The following is a 12,189-nucleotide window of genomic DNA, read 5'->3' as shown; positions in this document are numbered from 1 at the left end:
GGCTAGGCTGCCAGATAAGGTATACCTTATAAGGTATAAGTTCTTCAGTGCTTCAGAGTCTGAGTATTTTTTCATTGATTTAAAGAAAACACGGGGCACATTCCCATTCATCAGAGATAATTACTTTCATTTCTTGTCATTTTTTTTTGGCTCCTATGTACATGAGTTAGGAGAGAAAGCTTCCTACTATTTCAATAAGCAGGCTGTCCTCACCAGAGCTGAAGTAGAACCTGCACCCCAAAAAAAACAGATGGCACTTTTCTCCAGTTTTCCAGTTGGAAATACTGTATATTGTATGTATGTCAGAAACTCAAGCAGGGGAGACAAACAACTTGTTTCTCCTCAGAAGCTACAATAGGGCCTAAAAGTGTTAGTAAAACACGGAACAAAAATGGAGATGAGGTAAATCAACAATCATTTAACTCTGCTCTATAACTCTAGGCTGAAAATACCAAATGCCCATTCTGTACTTCCCGTTTTGTTTTGCTCCAAAAACAACAGCATGCTTATGATCACCACACTAAACACTGTCACACCTCCCTGTCTTTTCTTCACAGGTGCAGTCAGGTTGGCGGGTAGGTGCAACAAGCTAAAACCAGGAAGGACATGACCAAGGGACCAAGCCTGGCCCAGACTGGGACTTTCCAGTTCTGGTCCTCAAAAGTCCCACACCTGCTGGTTTTCTTAATTACAGTAAGTAGTTACTCATCTCTTTGTAAACTGGGAATATCAACTTGACAAAATGTAATAGAAGGGAACCTCTACAATAAATTACATTTTTCCAGTTGCACAATGTTTTTATAATTGGTACAAATAAGTAGAAAAAAGTTCAGAATGAACAAAGATAAACAGGATTGGGGATCCCTAAGAACCTGAATTGGAAACCCTGGTCTGGACCTTCAACTGTGATTTTTTTTACTGTTTCACAGCAGAACGGAATGAAACCGATTTGGCTTTTTTTCCACCGGTTTGTTAACTGTTGCATAACATTGCTGTCCCTTTCAAAAGGGCAAAGGTGGCTGAGGTTTTCTCTTATATGGGACTGTAAGCTGTACAGCAGAGGAATTTACAGCCTCGTTTACGTCAGTCTTTTCAGAGGGACCTGTGAGCTCAAGGAAGAATGCGCTGGAAAAGGAATGCACAGATACACAGGCTAGCTATGAACCCTTCCCCAGGGTTACAGGTTCATAGTTTAAAAATCTGATTTAAATAACATGTAACTGTGTTAATATGCTAATATAACAATAACGTATTATATACAACCATTTAGTAATATGTGTAACCATCACAACAATCAATTTAGTTGTGATGGTTTTCTTGTTACAGCCATCAACAATTTCAGGTTTGAGAGATTAGGTGTGGACCAAGAAACTCCTAAAGGCAAGAGGGCCCTGACCTGAAGAAGACATTTAATTGTTAATGCAGTGGCTTTGAAGTCAAATCAAAACCTCACAGACAAGAGGTGTAAAGACCTTTTTCACCCATATTTAATTACTTTCACCCATAAAAGTGTGCAGTTTGAGGTCTCAAGTTTTGATTGCACATATGTACTTTAAAAATGTGTGTCATAATTCATAATTTTCATAATGGGAAATCACTGGAAGTGAATACTTCTTCAAGGCACTGTATCTTCTACATTGTTTTTAGACTGACTGCCTTCTGTCATGTGGTGGAATAATGCACTGGTGATTGTGGCTCCACTCTCCATGAAATGAGTAAAGATTGACCCCTGGGAGACCACTGACTTCCTCCTACACCCTTCTGACAGTCCAGAGCATGCTCTCCCCTGAGGAAAATGATGTCTAGGGCCCTTTTTGAACAGACAGACTGCTCAACTGCAGTTCAAAACAGGCACAGAACCACATCTTCCAGATTGTTAGCATTAAACCTATTGAGCATTGGAGTCCGGAAGTTGCAGAGCCGCAAGATGATACAGAGCCACCCAATGAATGAGACCTGGTAATTTCCTTGTTGTATTTGTAAACATCTTCATGCAAGCCGTTAGTGAGAATATTTCCGCCTTATAACATTCCCTTATCCCTTTTAACACCTCCAGTCTGGAAAAACCTTGGGATCACCCTGTTAACCATAAATCAGCAGAGAGCACAGTAGTTTTCATGCACTGCTTTTCATACTCCAGGCCTCGCAGCACAGCAGAGTCACATGGAATGTCCAGGCAGACCTGCTCAGCCCTGCCATCCTCCTGCCAGCTGTGTGCATTGACTTAACCAGCTAATGACATAGCCCAGACTGCAACCCTTGACCACTTGGTTACAAGACTGCCTCTGCTCTGCAGAGAGATCTTCACTGGCTGAGCCCAGTTATATTCTTCATATGTTAATGTTGTCATTATTAAGTCATATTTATTTAGTGATAAATCAGGGCATTATAGTGGCACAGTTGCTGCCTAGCAGTGCTAGGGCCCTTGGGCCAATTCCTGGGCTGCTATCTGTGTGGAATTTACATGTTCTTCCCATATTCGTGTGGGTTTCCTCCCACCATCCAAAGTTGGTTAAGTGGCTTCTATAAAGTTGGCAAAGGTGTGAGTGTGTGTCCAACCTGTGTTTGTGTCTGTCTGCCCTTTGATCAACTGGAATTCCATTCAGAGTGTATCCTCTCTTGCACCCAGTGATGGCTGAGATGAATAAGATACTGAAATGGATAAGCAGTTATTGTGATGTGATAAGTGATGTGATTATTCAGTATTAATTTAACTATGTAAAATATATATTGCCTTAGGAGAATCTTATAAATGATTTCTCACAAGGATAATTTCAATTAAGATTATTAATAGAGAAATGAAGTATCTTTCCCAGCATATTTTTTTACTATAAAGCAAAACAAACCAAAAAAGGAACTCTTATTTCCTTTAACCTGCCAAATTCAACTCTAATTCTATATTACTTTTGCTTTGTAATTCTGTTATCACATTATTGTGTGCTGGATCTTTGGATTCTAACTTTATCAGTGTTTTTTTTATATCTGATGATATCTCTCCATTTTATATTGACTTTTTATTGAATCTTAAAGTTACTCTTTTACTTTTTTAATTAACATTGGTCTTTTAAAGAGTGGTATGAATTTACCTTTGAAGACCATATTTTGCTACCTCCAAGATTCCCTTACAAAAGGAAATGTGAAACTATCATTAATTGCCATTCACAAAATGAAAATTATAATAAAAATGGTTTCTTTCAAAATATGAAATTAGCTTGGAATTGAAAGATTATCAACACTGATTTATTATGCTTTCATGAGATGTTCTTCCAGTTCATCAGTTTTTAAAACATACTTTTTTGAGTGAATTTGTTGTTTTCTGTGAGCTGGTTGCTCTTTGGAGAATCCACAGTGGATTGTTTATGCCACTTATAAGTGGCTGAGGTAATAGCTACCACTCTCAAAAGTTTCGCACCAAGTGATTGTGTTGTATTGAAGGACATTATTGCATTCTAAAGAGAGATCTCCCATATTTTAGAGGTACTTATCCATTTTTTCATTACCCGAACACCTGGAGTGGAATGCCAAGTAGCTCTTATATTACTGGAATGTGTTTGCTCTGTTTCCTTTGGGAAGTTTAGTTTAAACACTGCTGGCTTCTAAGGGGAAAAAAGGGGCCTTTTTTAAATTACACTGCTGAAGTCAAATATTGAAAGGATGATTAGCAACTTCCTATGGTCTGATTTTATTAAAAGCATCTTAAAAGCAAAGCATGTGTCCTGGGTTGAGGATTGCATGAGTTATAAAAGCAAAATGTGTCTTTTTATTGATCTTTCCCATGTTTGTATAGTTTTTATTCCTCTTTGAATAAACAGGATTGTAGCAGTTCTTGTCGTATACCATTTCTACCAACATTCTGGTACCAGTTACAACCAGCAGCATATAATTCAAAACACAAAAACACTTTCTGATTGGTTTGACAATTTATTATCTTTGCAATGCTGAAATTGTTTTTTAAAATAATAAACAGTGCCGACTTCACAGCCATGAATCGGAGTGATAGTGTCTGTAGGCTTTGATCATTTATGGAAAATTTAATCTCACATCTGTAGGGCATTTATCCAGAAGGGATGCAATGTCACAGTTGGGTTTCCTCCTATGTGTACACCACGTGCTCCTGTCAAGGTTATTTAGAGAAGGTGCCTGCCTTTAACTTGTTATGAGCACACAAATCCTGATCCAGCCCTAATGAACAGTGAAGATAACCTTTATATATATACACGTCTAACCCAGGCCAAGGTTTCCTTCTTCCACAATGAAGTGTATCGTGATGATAAAGACAACATAGAAAGTTTACCATGCTGGTCATTGAGTGGAAATGTACAAGCCTTGTTAAAATTACCCATGTGGTGTCTGATATTTACATTAGAAATGCTCTTCCCTTTGCAACTCAGAATGGGTCCTCACATATTAAGTGAATACATTGCTGTATGAAAAACCCCATATGGGGCTTAAGAACTTGGACAGCTGGCAGATACATGACAGATTCGGGGGAAATTCAATTTTCGCTAATGGCAGGGATACAAACACAGTCTTATTGTGAGAAGTCTTCATTATCTAGTTCTATACAAACAGTGCTGATACGTCAAGGTATCACATTGATGAAATTGCATTGTGGAGATCTCGTTCCTTTAACTATTCCTTTGTGTGACTGTTTTGCATGTGGTAGGCCCCAAACCACAAGGAGTTTGAAACCAGATGGCAACAAGTCGGGCTGGCATTTGGGCATTAAACTCAGATACACCAACGCAATTGGCATTAAGAAACACAAGAAATTTGTTTTTGCTTCTAATTTATCTTTTAATCTGTCTATAACAAAGTATTTAGAGGAAACAAGCAAACAGATTTGTTTCTTACTCAATTATGAACTCAGTCCTGAACCACTCTTTACAGGTGTCATAAGGAAGAACTCGATATACTGTAGACATGAATATAGTTATATTAACAGAATGAGCTGTGTTGTGTTCAGAAGAGCAGTTTAATTATGCAATAAACATTGTTGCCTGTTACAGAACAGTACTGGTATTTATAGCCATGTACCAATGAGTGATAAGACCTTGAGGCCTTACTGTGCTTTTTGAGATAGTAAAAGCTGTTAACCCAGAATCGTTTGCACAAGTAATCTAATAAGACAAAATGTGCCTGTTTCGTATTATACTCAAGGTGGAAAACACAAACTTACAAGCTTTCCTGATTTTCCTCCCAGTGGTTTCTATCAGTGAACCAGGTGCAAACATTGGTCTTGGATTCCTGATTGTAAACCCTGCTAAAAGCTTAAGATTGATTCTTCTTGCCTTGGTGATAATTCTGTTTCCATCCACCAAAACATGCAGACTAAAGGAGGCAAGCATTGTGTCTGGAAATCTGTTAGTGGTTGTCATTGTTCAGAACTTTCAATGGTTTATAAATTAGTAAGCAGCTGAGAAACCCAACACTCTGATAGATGGCATTCTCCCTTTCTTAGTGTCCTGTTATTTATTACCAAAATATGCTGATTTGTCACCACATTTTAGTCGTGTGCCAAACAAAACTGCTTCTTCTTCTTTGGAAACGGTACAGTGCTCTATACTTAAATACAAGGTGTTAAGAAATTAGAATACAGAACATATGGTGGATATTGGCAAAAATAAATTCTGCTACTGTGTGAGTGTGTATGTTTAATGCCTCTTATAGTAAGAGTGAGTCAGCACAGACCTTGCACATACAGTAGACTCCTGGGCCTGGTTGGACCTGTACCATGCCCTGTTGTCTGGAAACTGAAAAGCTAACTCCTTACAGTGCACTTTGGGCTTTGGTGATCTCCTCACTAAGTGTAATTATAGTAAGTTGATCTGCCAGTGTGAGAAAAATCTATGTTATTTATTGGATGTCATAACATGACACACAAAGAAAGCGTTTAGATGAAGTAGCACATTGTTTGCACAGACACAGACATTTGCTTTTAGTCCCACTTCTCAAGCACGCTTTCCAAAAAGCCAGTGCTGTGAAGGAAGGTATGGGGGAATGGTGAAATCTTATTTTAGAGCAATGGCTCCTCTCTCCCTCTCCCCCACTCCCTCTCCTCCTGTTCCTCCCCTTCTCTCCCCATTCCTCTCTCTATCTCCCTCTGTCCCTTTCCCCCTCTCTCCCCCTCATTAGCTCTCTCCTTCTCTCCCCCTCTCTATCTCCCTCCCTTTCCCTCTCTCTCCTTCTCCCTCTCTCTACCTCTCTTCTTCTCTCTAGGTATTATTCATAAAAGAAGCAAGCAAGTGATGTGTTTATTGTGCAAATAGAAAACTCTGAAGTCCATGTTAAGTAATAAGTGCTGATGTCAAACATTCTCAGCCCTTCGCCTTGTTTACTTCCATTTCAGCTGCTTCCCTGGCACTAAGAGAGCTGGGAACCTTTGTGATCCGCAGCCCGTCACCACCATGAGAAACCTGCCAAATAACAGGAGCTGGCTGCTCAAAATCACAAGCAGGGTTCTTTGCATTCGTTTTTCTCGGCTCTGGAAGCTTTGTCTAAAGCACCTCTGCCGACAGAATTACAAGAGATTTGAGTTTGCGTCTGTGGTTCAACTAGAACAGCCATAATAGCAGCACTTATGATAGGGTTGCCTGAAAACACTGGTGTCGCTGGAGCCTTGCCCGTTTGGGAGCAGTAATATCACAGGCCATTAGCCTTCGTGTATAGTGACATTTCATCTCCTTACGTACTGAAACCACTGATGTGAGATATCACAAGGCGCTGTGGGTAATGATGTCATGCCACTGCTTTGCCGTAAAAGTCTTTAACTCGCATGACAGACCTCATTCCGCTCACTTGCTCTGCATCCATAACGTAATTACGGCATGCTTACAGCGGTGCTGTGTTTGTGTGCATGGGGTGATGGGATTCAACATTGCAAAAGGTTACAGAAAGAAAGAGGAATGAAAAGCCTTTCTGTGGAGTACCATTTCCCAACTTGGGTTAAAGTATCTGACGCCAAACTATTGAAAATTTCAACAAATTACATTTCTCCCTAAAGACAATTCAAAGACGTAATAATTACTGACGTAAAAGCTGAACATAAAATATATAGATATACAAGCAGAACACTTCAAAATTGTGGAGAATATTAATTAAAACAAAAACAACACTTTTTATTCAGCAACAATAATAACAGTTCAAAACCAAAGGTCTAGCAAAGGACAATGCAGACTTGAAAAAGAGAAAATCCAGTCATTGTTTCTGCTTATCCACAGGTTTAGAAAATCAGTTCGGAAGAGAGAAATAGTGGTACACATTTGGAACAGGTGAAAAAAGTTTTGAGGTTTGCTGTTTGTGTCCATTCATAACAGAACTGCAAAATGTTTCAAAGTATTAAGTTTTGGCTTTGTTTGGAAAAGAACTCTACAGTCTTTGTAAACACTGTGGTGCTGGGGCACCACTGTAAGAACAAGAAATTCTTTGGGAATTATCATTTGTCATGAAGCACTCATGCACTCATATTTAAGGGACTTGCAGTATGTGTGTTGATGTCCAATTTTAGACATTCATACTGGAGGGAGAGAAGAGAGGCTTCAATTTTCAATGGCCTGGAAAACTTGGTGTTAAAGTGTATCCCAGACTTAGTGCATAATCCTTTGGACCCCTTTTAAAACAGTGTGGGTAAGAAGCCTAACACAAACATTTATAATGCTGCTTGATGGGTGTCAGCATATAGTATCTCATATCTGAGATACACAAAACTGTATGGCACACATGTTGCTCTTCACTCACAGAGAGTTGAAAAGGGCTAGCGTTCTGTTGAACACAGAGAGGACCCCAGTACCTTCCTCAGTGTTTGAAAAGCAGTATGAAACAAGAAACCCAGTTTGTTTTGTTTGGTTTGCTGTTATGCCATTTGAGCTGTGTAATGAGATCAGGACTCTTCTAAATCATTGAAAGACACTCAACAAAGAATTAGGTTATTAAAGAAAAGGAGGAGCGTTGCCTTTTTTCCCTTATCTTGTTTGCCTCCACCTTTCCTCATTAGAAGACTGGCTGAAGCAGTGTAGTACAGGGAAGTTGTAACCCTTCTTACCATGCTTTGAGCACATCTCTGACAAACCTACAGAGAAAAGAGGTTAAACTGCATATCCACGACATTAAAGACAGTTCAGGGCTGAGCTTAGTTTTTTAAAGCATAAAAGAAAACCACATTTTGGTGTTAAATGAGTCACTCTTTTTTCATTGTTATTGGTGCCGTATTTTGTTGTTAACAGACCAGGATATACTGTACTGTACTTCCCCAGTATTATCAAGTGCCTGTATTAAATGTCCTGCTTTCATTCACTGGAAGGAAAAATGGAATCCCTTTGAAGACTAATTAGTGATTAAAGATCTTAAAAGCGTTTAATTCTCCATTGGAACTAGTTGTAGCAGTGAATGCAAGGCCCTTTATTGGATTAACTTCAAGACAACATACCTGTCTTAATGTGATTACTGAGAGTACTACTGTTTCAAAAGTTCTCAGACAATACGATGGAGAACTAGGTGAACAAATCATTTTTGTCCATATTGTTCAACTGAACAAAGAAGGAATCATATTAACTCAAAGTCTGAGTATTGAAAATAATTAAGCAGTGGCGGATGAATGATCACATAATCTAATGCAGCCATTCACATTTACACACAATGAAATAGCAATAAAATAGGTAACAAAATAGACAAGCATCCTAATTAACAACTTGGGTTAAAAAAACCATAAGTGGTTTACTAACTAATTAACAGGGAAGATAAAATAGTATTTTATTGTAAATTGTGAAATGTTTGGGAAAAAAGGGGTCTGTCTCTCCAAAATCCAGATCCAGTGAGTGAAAGTATACTAGTCACAGGGAACAGACTGACTCCCACGGTGAATATCTAGGCTTGGTTCACACATAGTGTCACACCGCTGCACTGACCTGATAATGGAGCGGCCATGAAGCATGAGGCAGAAGATTGAATCCAGTTGCAGGTTCTGTAGTTGAGCAGACTGTAGTAGGCAGGCAAACATGAACCTAAAGTCCAAAACAAGAACCAGAGTCGTGGTTGAATAAGCAGGGGTCAAATCCAATGATTTCCCAGACAAAGCATGAAGGAGTAACGAGTAAACAACCTGCGGTTGAAGCATAGGTGTTAGTCCAAAGCAGAGCCAACAAGCAAGGTTAATGCACAGAGAAGCAATTGGGATGTGCAGTTAAGGCATATGGGAGTGTCTGAGACAGTGGCTTGAATCTGGGGTCGAACTGTACACTGCACTGTGGTACTGGTACATCAGTGAGTCTGGATGCTTATCAGTCAGTGGGCTTGCTGCAAAGTTTAGGGAAGAGGGAGTGTGATGAGCTCACACCTGAAGAAGGCTTCACATCCGAAACGTTGTGTTTTCTCTCTTCTCTTTTTAGCATGGAATAAACCTATTACTAGTTCCTTTGCAGACTACACATGCTGACGCAGCTACCCACCTGAACTACATTCTACAGTAATACTGTATCTCTTTCCAAGACACTCAGAAACATTAAATTCACACTTTAGAAATGACATGTTCCCAACATGAAAACTATGGATGAAAGTGCTACTTTGTGAAGACTCCCTGAATATTCACAGGAGTGTACATACTGTATACAAAATAAATTAATTATTCAGAAAACTAATATACCAAGGGAATATAAGGAAATTTACACTCAAGCAATGGCCAATCAATCAATCTAGCTCATTCAGTTGCTAGAAGTTAAGTGATGCAAGGATTAATATAAATTAAGAAAAACAGTGGTCCTAATACAAAGCCTTTAATATTCCGTTAATACATCACCCCAAACTGACCTCTTTTCTGTATCCATTAACCAGTGCCCAGTCCAAACACCCACATTACCTTGAATACCCTTGACTTGAGAATTAATCTCTCAAGTATAAATTAAAATAATTAATACTCTAATTGTATGAGAAAATGTATTTAAAAAAAACTTATTAAAATCAAAATAAATGTCACATGCTCTGGCATATTACTGTTGTTGCTCATTCGAAGTACTCTAACAAGTTAGTTTAATAAAAGCTTCCTATTATACCATATAGATGATCCTCTGTTTAGTTCTAATTGTTATTTTAATAACCTAACATGTAATAAAGGTAGGACTTGTTGGTGTACAATCACTTTGTTCAGTTTAGTCAGCATTTTTTAAGGATGGGTGCTACATAAGCAATTTTCCAAACAATGGATATTAGCCTTGTCACTGGTGATTATTGGACTGTTGGGGTGCTTAACAGTCTATCAATATCTTTTCTACTTATGCCTTTTCTATAATAAAACTTTTGAATACAGAATTTAGTTTTTGCTCAGCCTGAGGCAAGTTATTGATTACTTACACAATAGATGTCTGAGCTAAATGTTGATTTAATATACAGTTTTAAAAGTTTGCCATTATTATCCCTGTGTGGACTTAACTTTATTCCTTACTGTTCTTTTGCTCTTGCAATATACAAAATATATATATTTTAATATTTAAGCCTCCATTGCAGCTTCTGTCTTGGTTTGTCTAATCACCTTTTTTGCATATGCTAGAAATATATTTATTCAATTTCTTTAACTGGGTCTGATTATTTTTTAATAATTTTATAGAGTGCTTTTTTTCTCCTTATGTTTTTTTTTACTTAATTGATTGGTCTGACCATTTGGTCCACTGCTTTCTTGCCATTGATATTATTACTCTTGTTCCTCTCAGTGTATTCTCACTGTTCCTTGCTTCAAGCAGAGTATTTCTAAGCTGTTTCCTCCATCCTGTGCTGATTTCACATGTATTGTATACCATTCTGTTATGTTAAACTCTAGTTTATTTCTTCATAGCCTTTTGTCCAGAAATGATAAACTTTTGTGCTTGCACAGCATAACATATGATCACCATTTTTTAATAGTTCCATAATGAGTGACTGACTACCTCAATGGTACTGAATGTACCTGAATGAAGACTGAAGTCCATCTCTGTCATTTTAAGCTTAATCATGTACTAATTCTTAATTTAAAAAGAAGATCAAATAGTTAACTGCAATTCATGATATGATTTCTTTTCTACAAGGACTGTGTTTCATGGCTGCCTAGTTTAATCTGTACTGCATTCTCATCCTCGGCAGTCTGAAACGTTACAGTCATATAAACAACAGTCTTGTGAAAGATGGAAGAAGGTGGTGGGGAGAGAGGCAGTCAGTATTTAACTATACAGAAAAAAAAACATTTTTTAAAATATGACAATTCATTGCAGTAAAAATGGATCTTATCTAGCAGGGTAATAACTTTTGTACAAGTTTAGGCATTCCTTCACTGAGCAATATTAATAACTTTTCTTCACAGTTCGTAAGCAGGCGTTCATCTTAGTCATTTTGAAGCAAAGGTATTTTTTGTATGACATACTGTACCGTAGAAAGCGTGATGTGATTTCACCTCTCCTCCTTGAATGAATGCATTGCTGTTCTCAGGAATCTAAACTTCACAAAACAGCCAACCAAATGAAAGTGAGCAGCCAGGGAAATGTTTTAGATTGCTCTTTGTTTCTGATCTTAATGGTGCTGTGACTAATGGACTCTCTGCTTTCAGTGCAAAAGGACTTGGAAATATGAACCCTGTCCTCTCAACAACAAAAAAACACAAGTAAAACAAACAAAACAAAACAAATATAGCCATCCATTAAAAGTGCTATTAGCTGAGAGGGAGTTTCTTATTTACTTTGTGGTTCTAGCTAAGCAATGTCTCAGAGTGGGCTTACCAGGGTAAATGCATCTTCAGATTAGCCCGTGATGCTTGTACAGAGGGCTGCATTGAGAAAGAGCCTTGGATTAAGGAATTTTGAGCTAGCCAGCCAAAATCAGGTCAGTCGTAAATATGAAAAAACTCTTCCTTCACTGTTCTGGGCTTTCAAATCTTAAGTAAAGGTCCAGTCACACTGCAGGTTTTTACATTTGTTTAACATTTTGCTCCAGGCTTGTCACGGTGCCTGCTTGGCCCGTGATTTGCCATGCTGTTTCAGAAAGCACTGCTTCGGCAAACAAAGATTCCTTAATGTGGAAATGTGAGAAACAGTGCAGGGGGGGCTAATACTGGTGTAACACAAGGTTCAGGGAATGGGATCGTCCCTATTGGATTTCTGAACACTGACATCAGTTTGATTCCTCAACTTTCCCTATGAGCGTGTCATCTCTCACAAGGCTGCTCAGAAGCTGTTT

The 12,189-nt window shown here is 38.3% G+C and overlaps 1 long non-coding RNA gene across 2 annotated transcripts in view; it reads right to left on the bottom strand.

Annotated features, from left to right (window-relative positions):
• LOC148652537 (uncharacterized) overlaps positions 1-11,628 on the bottom strand; it is a 36,239-nt gene extending 24,611 nt beyond the window's left edge. The window contains exons 1-3 of one of the 2 annotated variants that reach the window (XR_015925373.1): positions 11,386-11,628; positions 8,904-8,999; positions 7,094-8,068 (exon numbers count right to left, since the gene is read on the bottom strand). This is a non-coding gene — a long non-coding RNA (uncharacterized LOC148652537). Of the gene's footprint in view, positions 1-7,093; positions 8,069-8,903; positions 9,000-11,385 lie in introns of those variants that run through there. The other variant, XR_015925374.1, reaches the window with a different exon arrangement.
• Between the last annotated feature and the right edge of the window lie 561 nt (positions 11,629-12,189).

This window comes from Lepisosteus platostomus, chromosome 11 (genome assembly GCF_059453375.1).
Source record: "Lepisosteus platostomus isolate fLepPlt1 chromosome 11, fLepPlt1.hap1, whole genome shotgun sequence".
NCBI classification, from domain to species: domain Eukaryota; kingdom Metazoa; phylum Chordata; class Actinopteri; order Semionotiformes; family Lepisosteidae; genus Lepisosteus; species Lepisosteus platostomus.
This window is presented reverse-complemented; position numbering and strand designations above follow the sequence as displayed.